Source organism: Passer montanus, unplaced genomic scaffold, assembly GCF_014805655.1.
Source record: "Passer montanus isolate IOZ18808 unplaced genomic scaffold, ASM1480565v1 scaffold69, whole genome shotgun sequence".
Lineage (NCBI taxonomy): Eukaryota > Metazoa > Chordata > Aves > Passeriformes > Passeridae > Passer > Passer montanus.
In genome coordinates, this window is record NW_024372036.1 from 3,236,942 (window position 1) to 3,249,996 (window position 13,055).

The window sequence follows — 13,055 nt, forward strand, 5'->3', positions numbered from 1 at the left end:
GCAAAACACAGGAGAAGCAAATGAGATAATTATTGTTTTCCTTTTTCTCTGAGGCTTCTCAGCTTCCCAGGAGAAAAATCCTGGTGAAGGGATTTTTCCAGAGAATGTGAATGTGACACTCCATCCCTGCTCCATGGCTTCTCACAGAGGGAAAGGGGAACAACAAGCTGCTGCCCACTGGGCCAAGGACAGACACAGAATTGACAGCCTGGGAAGAGACCTGGGTTTGAGCTTGGCTGAGGCTTGTCATGAGTGGCTTCAAGGGACAGCCACGTGCTGCTGCAGCAGGTGGTGGAGCTGTAGCAGGATGATGGCATCTTCCTCCAAGCCAGGCATACTGGCAGCTGTCAGTCATCACAGTGAGGATGCTGAGCTCCCAGGTGGAACATGGAGCACCAGCAAGCCTGGGGTTCTGCCTCTCCGTGCAACAGGGAAAACACCCCCTTATTCTCAAGCTGTGTCAAGGGAAATATATGTTGGATATTAGGAAAAAGTTTTTTCCAGAAAGGGTGATAAAGTTCTGGAGTGGCTGCCCGGGGAGGTGGTGCAGTCCCCATCCCTGGGGGTGTTTAACAAAGCCTGGATGTGGCACTGAGGGCCAGGGTTCAGTTGAGCTCTTGGGGCTGGGTTGGACTCGATGGTCTTGAAGGTCTCTTCCAACCCAGGGATTCTGGGAATTCTGTGAATTCACAGGTGCCTCAGCTTGGAAACCCAGAGGCACAAAGGATTTGGAGTCTGCAGGAGATGAAGGGGGGCTGGATAGGAAGGAATAGAGCAGCAGGGCCATGGAGTGGCTCTTGGAAAGAAGGCAGAGCAGGCAGGGGTAGCTCCTGGCAGGGGCATGACCTGGGGTGGGTGGAAGTGCTGACTGCAGGAGGCTGGGGCACAGGATGGACAAGGACAGAGGGGACACTGGATGAGGAGACAGAGTGGAAATGGCAGGCAGGGCACTGTGAGGGACTTTAAGCAAGGGCTGGGGCCAGGAGAGGGGAAGGGTTGAGTGTAGGGAAGGACAAAGGCTGCAGAAGGTAAAAGGTGTGCAATGGGGACAAGGGAAGGCACTGGCAAAAAAACCCCTTACCCTTACAAAGAATGTAACTTTTATTTTTTCCATTAAAACCTTTTTATTTCAATTGCTATTCAAATTTTCTCCTAGCTTTCTCTGCCCATTCTTCCCCTCCTGGTCCTTGACCCTCTTGGTAATTCTCCTTCAGTGGTTGCTAATTTTCTGTCTCTTGCTCTGCCAGTACCACTGTCATCGCAGGCATTGTGCCCTGTCCTCTGTGGAAGGATGTGGAGATAGCAAACAGTCTGCACCTACAATACAAAGGCTGCTCTCACCTCTGCTCTGGCAAACAGCTCAGAGCTCCCTGCCTGTAATTACCCTTTGGTTCTTCTCTCTGTCCTCTTCCATTCCTCCAGCCTTGCTTTTCCCGTGTGTTTTCCGCAGTCTGGCTCCTCTCCAGCTTTGCTTCCCCACCTTAGGCTGAGTCTATCCCCATCCCTGCATCACTTGCAGCACTTCTCCCCCTTGCCCAGGCCAGGGCAGGGAGTGGTGTGACAGGGAGGACAAGAAGAGCATCCACTGCAGATCTCTGTGGTCATGGCTGAGGTCAGGGAGCCAAACATTTATGGTTTGTGCGTGGGTGTTATGTAAATAACAGCAATTATTCACTGTCAAAACTTCACAACTGAGCCAAAACTCAACCATTTTTGCTGGACTGTTCATAGAGGCTGCTATTTCTAACCACTCACTTGCAGCCAGACTTTAGCCTTCCTCTCACAGATGCAGGGGTCTTACTGCTGTTAAAGAAGTCACATCTATACTGAACTTGCCACACCATCCTCTCCTGCCATGAGAGCTGTGATCTTGCTGGCTTGCTGGCTATAGTCCCAAAAAAAAATATTCATTTTTTTCTGTGAATATGTGATTTTTTTCAGCCTGTTACAAACTGGCAACTGTGGCCTGAAAGTGCATGGGCACAACAGGGCATCACTTCTGGGTCTGCTCAGGGCGTTTGAAGGGCTCCCACTGAAATGAAAGGAAGCATCTCCCCATTAACTCAGGTGGTTTTAGGGCTTCTTGCACTGAGGTGTGTCAGCCTCTTTGTACTGCTCACCCTTTTGTTTATGAAATCCTGTGTGGATGAGAAACTGTATTTTGACCACACAGGAGGAAGTGTCCAAATTGTTTGAGTAGTTTCAGTGGAGGCAGACACTGGGCTTGCACAAAGATGGCCTCATTTTCTTCCTTTGGACTAGAGATTTGGAAATGGCATTGGCTCTTCAAAAGCCAGTGAAACCTACCTGCAGCTGGGTTCACTGGGTAAGCAACAAATGCTGCAAAGGGTGACAGAAAGCCATCAGGAGTTGTGACACCTTCTGATGACCCTTCACTTACCCCAGTGCAAGGTGGAGGGTGGAGTTCCTTCGTTATACCTAGATCCCCAGGAAAATCCCTTGGTAATCCCCATCCATACACCCTTTGCAAGAACACTCCTCCATCCTCCTTCTGCCATCACATGCAGAGTAATCCTCCTTTTCCTGCGTCACCCCTTTGGTGATCCTTCTTATTCTGCAGGATCACATGCATAGTCACCTCCCCCTCACACTCACTGGGCTGGGGAGAAAAAAAAACCTTCCCCTTCTACACATTGCAAAGAAAGCCTCCTCTGGTTTTTTTTCCCCCCCTCAGGAGTTTATATCCACTTTCTTTCACCTTGGTGCCACAAAACCCCTCTTTGAGTGGCACCAGCTGCAAAGGTGGTTGTTGACTTTTCCAGCTGACTTTTGCCAGCTCTTTGCCTCAATAACCTTTCCACTCACCCTCCTGTTCCTCTGAGGCCACGAGCAAGGCAGCACTGTGTTTTCTCCTCTGTCACAGCACTGGGACACACTGAAAGGAGAGAGCAGGACCAGGTAACCCTGCCAGCCCCACCATGTCCTCGTGCCCTTGCAGCACACAGAGAGCTTTGTGCTCCAGACCAGGGTGCTGCTTACTCACAAGGGAAGCCTGTGCAAGCCTGTAGCCTCAGGTAAAGAGCTGCATTTTTTCAGTGTGAGAAACAGAGGGGCAAAGCAAGAGAAAATGCACTGTGAGGTTGCCTCCCTGGGTACATAAAATCCCAAAATGTCAGGGCTCACAGATCCTCTTTCTCCCCACAGTGTCACAAACCCCACTGCAGCCAGCACAAGTCCTGAGTGCCTAAGGAAATAACTCTAAGCATTCACCAAACAGGTGACCAGAGGAGAATAAGTGAGCTCAAAAGCTGCTGGCTTCTAGATCTTTGTAATCTTGTGACTCCAGTGGGGCAGCAAAATTGGGATGGAGATGATAAAACCCAAAAGCGATGGTGGTTTGGTTATCTTTCCCTTCCTCTCCCCAACACCCATACAAGAGCCTGTCTGTGCCTCTCCCAGTGCAGCCTCTCATTCAGTGGAGATGACTTAATCCAGAAAGGGTGATGAGAAGGAGAAAGATTTAAATCAAACCCGATTACTGGGGCTTGATAGGCTTCCCTGGCAAGCTGTTCTGGGACTGACCCAAAAGTTGTCAGCTCACTGCCTGCTCCCTTGACAACGCTGTTCAGGAGCCTTATGAAGTGCAGCTGTCCTCTGAAAGCTCTCCTCAGCTGCAAAAACCTTCCCCCTGGCAATGGGCAGGTGGGCACCAAGGGTCACCAGGAGCATGAGCAGCGTGTGGCTCTGAGGCAGCCCTTTGGCTGTTGCTGGGCAAACAGAGGCAGAAACAGCTCCAGGAGTCCTTTGTCTGACACTCCAGAAATGGCATCCTCTCACTGCAGCTTTGGGAGCAATCCACCCAGGAAATCACTCTGGTCGGGCTGTGAGATAATCCTGCCAAGCCACTGCAGGTGCTCAGCCACCATTCCTGATGCTGGGGCTCTCCCAGGCCATGTGGATGGCTCGTGGTGGCCACAGGGACCTCAGGGCAGGCACCAGGCAGGATCCAGCCTGTAGCCACTCCTCATCCTGGAGAGTGAGGTCTGCCTGGGGCTTGGAACAGGGACAAGGTGTCACCACCCTGTTGGCCATTGCAGGCACCACCCTCCACAGCAGGCATGTCCCTCCTGGCACAGGCAGGAAGCAAATCCCTAACTTTGGAGCTCCCAGAGTTTATGGAAGGGGTGGTAGGAGATGGTTCTGCCTGTAGCTCAGTGGCTTGGAGATCCCATCCAGTCTCCTGCAGGAGGAGCAGATGTCTACAGCACAATGGGAGTGGCAGAGGGACAGGCCCAGGGGAGCTGCAGAGTGGTGCAGTGGGAAAGTTCTGTGTCTCAGATCCAGCTACAGCAAGGTCAGCTAACACTGGTCAACACCTGAACCCCCCCGGGTTAGGAGATGGTTCTGCATGTAGCAGAGACCTGAGCTCAGTGGCTTGGAGATCCCACCCAGTCTCCTGCAGGAGGAGCAGATGTCTACAGCACAATGGGAGTGGCAGAGGGACAGGCCCAGGGGAGCTGCAGAGTGGTGCAGTGGGAAAGTTCTGTGTCTCAGATCCAGCTACAGCAAGGTCAGCTAACACTGGTCAACACCTGAACCCCCCCAGGGGGAATACAGGCCATTAAAAGTGACAAAGAAACACTTCAGACATGAGTTTGAAATGAGCTGATTACGCCCTTCTTCTTGCTCAACTCAGCCACAAACACAGCTATGAAATCAGATTATAAATAATTTATAAATAATTTTTTTAAAAGGCACTGGGCTAAAGCAGCATGAGTGATTTATCCTTATTAAAAAATGAAGAGTAATAAAGTAAAGCTGTAATAATATAACAAAAACGTTGACTAATATCTGTGAAAAATTTGGAGGGCCAGAGAGAGAATGAGCTATTGTGCTTTGTGGCGGGTGGAGTGCTGGTGAAGTGTTTGTGGTTAGGACAAAGACACTGAATTTTGCAAGCAGTCAATGAGTTTTAGGGTTTGCTTTCTGCAGGCTTCCTGCACCAGCGAGGAAATTGTTCATGCTCAAGAAAGGCAGAATTTTATTGAACTCAACTAGTCTCTTTTGAGGTTCTGCTTTTCTCCTCTTTCTTTCTCTCCTTTCCACTACACCGTGCTGTTGATAAGACACATTTTAATATTGCAGAAAGAATAGCAGTGACAAAGAGCCCCTTGTTTTCGTGCTGTATCAAAGCTCTTACTGCAAACCCAACAACACTTGCCATGTTACCTTGCTGAGCTGGCTTTGTGCACAGGAGCTGGTGAGACCTGGCTGAGGAAAGGCTGCGTCCGTGAAAACCTCACCGAAGAAAAAGTTCAAAGGAGGAGAAGGGAATGGGAGATAAGAAAGCTTCAAATCTTCGTTTAAAGGGAAAAGAAAATCTGATTAAGATGTGCTGGCTAACTGAAAACACATGAGCCTGAACATCAAAAGGTTCGTAATTCGTACACGTGCTGTAGATAATTATCAGTTTAACTTGATACTTCCTACAGCGACAGAACTGACGTCAGGCAGCTCTGGCGACCGACTTTCAATCCAGCCCCTGACACTGAGCAAGGGCCCTGCTGCTGACGCTGTTCCTTTCGCTGTCCCTTGTGTCCCTGTGTTCCAAAATCCTGCCTGGATCCCCTCCTGGCTGCCCTCAGACCCAGGAGAGATCAAGAAAGGAGGCAGTGCCTCTGCAGCAGCTCTGGGTGCTCCCACTGCCAAGGACCTCTGGTAGATCCCCTGTCCCGAAGTGGAAGGGCAATGATAATGAACCTAATTTTAATTGAGAATCTGTCAAAACATGGCCTAGAAAATCAATGTCAGACTCTGCTTCCTCCAGTCCACTGCGATCTGGGGATGGCTGCAAGATGGCTCCTCCAAAATTGCTCCTGTGCTGCCAAGCAGCGAGGTCCGAGGGAAAGCTGGTGGCCCATTCCTGCCCTGGCTCTCCTTTCCCTGCTTGGCTGGTGGGAATGGTGCAGCAGGGCCAGGTTGGGGACACCAGGGGACACCAGGAGCCACACACACAGCCTGGCAGCCCCGCGGCCACCGCGCTCTCGTGGTGCAGCTTGGAGCTGATCTCCAAACTCCCTGCATATTTCCAAAGCCAGAAGGTCGGGGCAGAAGGTGGGTAATGAATCCCAGATTTTTCCAAGAGAGTCATATGTAGCATAGGAATAATGTGACTTCAGGGAATGGCAAAGCGAAGCGTTTTCCTTCCGTATCCAGGAGACTTCTGCTGAGTCCCAGGCTCTCCCCAGGAGCAGAAATGCCCTTCTGTCTGCCTGTCCACGGGGGAGAGACAGACAGACAGACGGAGACAGGGCGTAGGCAGGGGAGAGGTCATGTTTTTGTTACAGGGAAAAAATTCAAAAGCCTGCTGGTGAAATACTCCTGGTCCCTATGACTCTGTGTATGGTGGAGCTGGGAATTTTCTCTCTCCCCATGAGTAGCCCCGTGACTGTTTCCTTTCTGCTCCATGTGCCTCATCCACAACCCCAAGACCCCTTCTCTACATTCTTTTTTAATTTAAGGATTTTATTGCTCTGAGGGAGGATGGGGATAACACTAAGAATTACAACTAAGCCCCCCACTGGGCACTCTGTCATTACCCCATCCTTCTAGAATACGCCTTTTTTTTTTTTCCCAGGCACTTAATCATTTATTTAATGGACAGCAAATGGCATATGAGGCTTCGAGGTCTATGAGGAATGAAGCCCAACCTGCAAGACACTCTGGTAAGTCAATTGTTTACAGTAAGCCCAGCAATCCACTAAACATCCTTCTGAAGGCTCCTGAGGATCAGTTTGAGGCCAGTAAAACAGTCAGGATTTTTGTGTGTGGAGAAATACAGTTACAAATACTCCTTCCTGTCTATGCCAAGCCTGAAGTGCAGGCAGGTAACACCTTGAGAGAAAGCCAGTTCACTTTCTAGCAAAGTGGATTCACACTCTGTTGAATATTAGACACACACAGACTGACCTCCTTCCTCTGGAAGTTCAGTTCTGTCCCACTTGCTGATCAATCTGACTTCAAACAGCACAAAGTACCCTATGTTTATTTTAGCAAAACGAACTCCAAACACAGAATTTAAACCTATTCCTGCAATGCTGTTTTAATTGCCTCAAAATGCTGACAATAAATTTACATTTTAATTAAGGTGAATGAATTATGCATGACTGTGTAGTACTTTCTGTATAAGTGGTAGATGAACACAGGGACAGGTATGGTGAGGATTGCAGGGATTTATCATGACAGTACAGGGAAGAGGCAATAATTCAGGAAAGAGGTCACTCCAGGCAGGCAGCAAAGAGTGAAAATGGTCCTGTGACAAGAAAAATGTTGTATTATGATGCCTGAGAACTGAGTCCAGCTTCTCCCTGTCACAACAACACAACACTGGGAAATCACATCGCTGGAAGTTTACCCCTCCTGAGCACATTTGGGTTGTATATGTAGGAAAAGTGATGGCAAAATGCAAAATATCTGCCATCCCCAGCAGGGACATGCAAACACCAAAGTGACTGTTGGTGTTGCAGACTCCCAGGATTTTGCCATGTTTTGGCAGCTCATCTGTCACAAGTGTCACTCATCCCCACATAAAACCATGGCATTCCATTGAGGAGGAGGAGACAGGAGGAAGTCAGATTTTTCTGGATGCAACATGCAATTGTGAGTACATGCAGACAGGAATCTTGGAAAATGAAACCACTGAGGGACACCCTGGACCTCCACTGGATGCTTGATTTGTGACTACTTTGGGGATGTTTTACATCAGGGGTTCTTAGCAGCAGGAGTGGGAACAGAGCATGACTGTGAAATTATTTGGGATTTCTCTACCACTTCTGCCTCTCAGAGCTTTGACCTTCAAAACAGTTTCTGTTTTCAAGCAAAAAGATGCAAAAGGCAAGAAAAATATTAAAACCACCAAGGCAAGAAGCCCCAAAGAATTGTGTCTGATTGGCACCACCCTGTCTTTGTGTCAAACTAATTTGACTGAGTTCCTTGACTTTCATATTTTAGCTGTTTGCTTTGGCGTGGTGATAGCAATTTCCTTCTTCAGCTGCAGTGGGATGAGAGCTCCAGCCCTTCTTGGTGTGTTGCTGCAGGCATCACCCTCTCACATCCTTGTCTGAGGGGGGACAAGGATACCTTGGAGATCAGAGAAGTGGCACTTGAGCCTCGTGGTGAGGACAGGTTGTGACCTTGGCATGGACAAATGGATTTTGAGTGCCTTGTTGGTGCCTATATAGGATCACATACAAAATTAAGGATAACAGTTTTAGCCTCTTCTTTCACCCTGCTTTACACAAATGGAAGGCTTGACAGGTCTGATACTAACAGCATATGTAGCTTCTGTTATCCAAAGCTGACTGAAACCAAAGAAATGAAAGATTTACTGCAGTACAGAAGTGTGGGAGGTATTTTAAAATAATTATAAATGTGAGGGAAAGCCAAAATTGAATGTTGCTGTTACTTTCACCTTTAATATGCTGAACTCAGCAAAAACAGAGCTCAGCACCACAGGACCCATCCAAGCTGTGAGAGTCCTGCACCAGGAGCACTGGCTTCTCTCCTTTTCAAGGTACACAACATAAAGCTACAGAATCTTTCCAGACAAGGTGCTCTTAGGAAGTTGTAGGAAGTTGTGAGGGTGTTGTATGGAAGATGGCCAGGATTTGGGCACTGCTGCTACCTCATGGCCCATTAAAAATTATCTGTAATGGCAGCCATGCCTTACTGGAAAAACCAAACCTTTCATTTTTATGTGTTGCAAACAGACATAAGATCCTTTGCCAACAATTCTGTCCTAAAGCTCCACAATTCAATTCCAATAACAAGGACAGTTCATGATTGAAGAGGTCTGAATACATCATAATTTAATAAAGTATTACAAAATACTTCAGAGAGGTTTGTTGTTCATTTCCACATGCATCAGCTCATCAACTTTTAAAGTTTTATTTGTGGATATTTTTTACTAAGCATATAGAAATTTTCTATTTAAATTAAATAGTTACAAGAGACTATCTATTAACTTCATATAGGCCACTGAGCAGCCACCAGTAGAAATTTTTATCTGTTTCTAACTTATCTGAAGTCAAGCTCATGATCTTGAAGCACATCAGTATAGTCCCTAGCCACTCCCTCAGTGGGACCCTGTGCTTGATTCTCTTTTCCTCCTTGAATTTTCCTTCTGTGTGTGTGTGGTCCTGGTGACATTGAAGAGCAGTTTTAACTGGTTCAGCCAACAGAAGGTACAGAAGGTACACCTGATGTCCCTTTTGAGCAGCTGCTCTCCTCGAGGCTGGCTAAGAAAACACACATGGAAAGAAAACTCCTGAAGTTTTTGATGATGGAAGTGGTGGGAGGTTTCAACATCTCTGCTCCTCCACAGACCTCAAGGTGATAAGTTACTTTTTGATCTCAGTCAGAGTCTTTTGGGTTTCTGCCACGAAGAAAGCAAATAAAACCCATCCACTTTGAGCCGCTGATGTATTTGCCTTTGTTGAGCTGTTTAACCGAAGCCTCCAGCAGCAGAGGGAAGGTTTGACTCACACCAGTGTGACTCTGCATTTCACACAGCACGGTCCATTTGGTTATTGTGGCTTTGCTTGAAGCAGGGCATGGGGAAGAACCAAGCTCCTTCCTTCAGAGACAGCAAAATCCCTCCAGTGTGAGCAGGCTTAGCCAAAGGGAGAGGAGCCTGTCTGGCAGCTTCTGTGCAGCTCCAGGTGTGGAGGGAGCCTGCAGCAGTCTCTGTGGCAGGACACTGCTGTAATGACCTTCACATCCTGAAATGATCCTGAAATGCCCCAGAAGATCTCCAGACTAGCTGGGCTTTCAACCCAAAAAGATGGCATTGTCCAAAAGCTCCTTGAGCTCTGCCAGGCTGGTGCTGTGACCACTGCCCTGGGGAGCCTGTTCAATGCCCAGCCACCCTCTGGGGGAAGAAGCTTTTTCTAATATTCAACCTAAACCTGCCCTACACAACTTCAGGCCATTTCCCCAAGTCCTGTCACTGTCCCCACAGAGCAGAGATCAGTGCCTGCCCCTCCTGTTCCCCTCACAAGGAAGCTGTAACTGCAGTGAGGTCTCCCCTCAGTCTCCCCCAGGCTGAGCAGCTGTACCTGCCTGTGGAAGGGAGCTGGATGAAGTGATTTTTGAAGGTCCCTTCCAACCCAAACCATGCAGTGACTCTATAAAGGACTCACACTTCTACGACTAGGGAAGGAGTACAAGAATTAGATAAACAGATATAAGAGAATCTGGAAGAAAACAGAGTTTCTAATGAAACCAGGCCAAAAAAAAAAAATAGGATGAGGTGAAAGGCATTTCAAGTATCTGGGCTCATTAAGAGCAGGTGCTCAGTGGAGAGAGCATGGCCAAAACAACTGGAAAACTGTAGGACACATTTCCAGCTATAAGGAAACTCTCAACAAAGTGAAACTGGAAGCACCCAGATGTCCAAGATAGTTACACTTATGACTGAAAGGACTGAAAGAAAATATTTGAGAATTTAACCACACTGCCAGGTTGGTACAAATATGTTTCTTGGCTGGGGAAAAAACCTCCCACACCTAAATCTTTCATGAAAGTAGCAGCACAACCTAATATGAGTTATTATTCTTCTAATGAAGCCAAAGGGAGACATTTAAGGAGACAAAACTCAAACCAGTTTTTGCGTGCTTGTGCTACGGCAAAGCAGGAAGAGGCCTGAGGCATTTGACTTGTCACACATGCCACAGATATTACACCAAGTCAAAGGAAGATTATAATTGAAATAACAGAAGAAAATGAAACATAGATTTGCTCACACTCCTTTGAGAAAGCTGGGTTTATTCCAGGATATTGCTGTAACTGTACAGAGAGAGCCCAACCAAGAGCCCCAGCTAAACAGGGGTCTCAGCCCTGTTCCTGGCAGTTTCATGTGCCAGGCAGAGCCATTTCCAGCCCAGCACACCCTGCAGGCACCTGGGCTGCAGCTGTCTCACTGCCACCTTTACTGTCCTCATTCCAGTGAAAGGTGTCCCTGCCCATGGCAGGGGGGCTGGAACTGCATGATCTTTAAAGTCCCTTCCAACCCAAACCATTTTGTGATTCTTTTTTCTTCCCAGATAAACCTGGTGTTCTGCACCACGGACTTCCTGCTCGCAGGATGCTGCTCCCCATCTGCCCCAGATCTGCCACCCCCCATCTCCCTCCATGTCCCTCCACATCCCTACAAATGCCTCTGTGTTCCTCCACCTCCCTGGGCTGCTACAATCTGGGAAATGGAGGGACCATTAAATCAACCATTCTTCTGGGACAGGTGCAAAATGTGCTGCTTTTATCTTTTCCTTTCTGCAAATACCAGGGAGAAATGCCAGGAGCAGCCAGTGTCAGGGGTGGGGTACACCCCCTCCTGATGTGTTTGTCAGCTGCCCAGCAGGGTCATCCCTTACAGATCCTGGGATCTGCTCCTGATTGAGCACTCCCAGGACTCAGAGTGCTGTGCACCTGTAGTGCAGACGAGGAGCTGGGAGGTGGAGCTGCTGGGAAGAGATAAGAGCGAGCAGCGTGCCAGCTCAGAGGGACACAGCTCAGCCCGGCAAAATCAGATCCAAAATAACTCATTTGGCCAGAGACAACTGAGCAGATGAGGGAGGATGGGCTACTTAGGTCTGGAGTCCAAGAGAGAAATCAGACATGAGAGTTGCACTGCACTTTGTATGCCATGTGGAGAGAGTCCTCATCCTCGTACTCACTCACCACCCTCTCCCTGAATGTCTCCTTCAAGCAGCGAGAAGAATGAGAGTGAACCAAAAAGAGAGACAGAGTTCTGTGGGAAAGGGGTGTAGGTGTGGTCACAGGGGGAAGCTGAGCCTCCAGGCTGCAAATGGAGCACTCAGGAAATGGTTGCCCACAGAGGCAGGTGGTTCCAGCAGAGACAGCAAGGATCACACAAGGGAAAGGGAAGGAAAAGCACTGTGTGCTTAATAGGATTACCCTGCACTGAGAAGAAGTTCCCCAGGTAAATAAACCCTGCTATGAGGCACACATTGGGGTTTCTGCTGCCTTCTCCCAGCTGCTGCTTCGGTTCTCACCTTGGCCAACTTCCCAAATTTGCCAAACCTGTGGTGTTCTGGAAAAAGGCACAGGAGGCATGGGAACCTCAGCAGGCACGGGACAATGTGAAGAGTGAGCAGAGGCTGAAAGCAGCTACAACACCACACCATTCCTGAAATCCAGAGTGACTCCCTTGAGGCCTCTTAGGGGTGGGATTTATTAATATTTTTTTCAAGATGAAGATGCTGTTTGTCAATGGAAATGTGATACAGGCTGGGGACCATGCTCAGCTGATACCCTGCATTTCTGCTGGGACACAAGGTGGAAACAGGGCTCTGACTCCTCAGGTGGTGTTGGAGGCACAGCTGGGCTCAGTGCCACCCACCCTGCTCACAGAGGGTGTTGGAGCTCTGAACTGGGCTGATATTATCCTGTGAAACAGGGCAATGTGCAGATACTGCACCATACCTCTCTCCTCCTTCCCACACACCTTTCCCAGTTCCCCTCCATTTTTGTACCAGCACTTACAGGGAAGAAACTGCATTGTGTAACCCAGATTTGCACTCTGAATAACAAGGGGAGCATTTCAACAAAATCCAGGGGGGAGGAACAGAGCAGAGTGAGCTCCTAAGGTACTCAAGAATTGGAAAATCAGAGGAACAGAGCAGACAGAGCCCCTGAAATGCTCAGGAATTGGGAAATCAGCAGTGCACAGTTTCTGGGAGAATGAACAAGACTACCTGGAGAGCACAGCAGCCACACACTAAGAGCTGCCTGCACTTTGTAGAACTCTGTAAGGGACTCCTGATCTTGAGTCTTTTCAACACTGTGGCTCTTTTCAGACAGTGCCTGGAGGAGTTGTCTCAGCTCAGGTGTTAATCCACAGAAATGCCAAATTCAGCTCTGAGTCTGGACTGGGAGAAGGGAGTGGTGTGAGGGATATGGGCTCAGGGAAGGACTCTCAAGGCTCCTTCCTGGGGGACCTGCTCCTTTGGTGTGTCACAGCCTGCACGAGTGACTCCTGTGGTGGAGGGCATCTCCTGCACTGTCAAAGCCCTCCC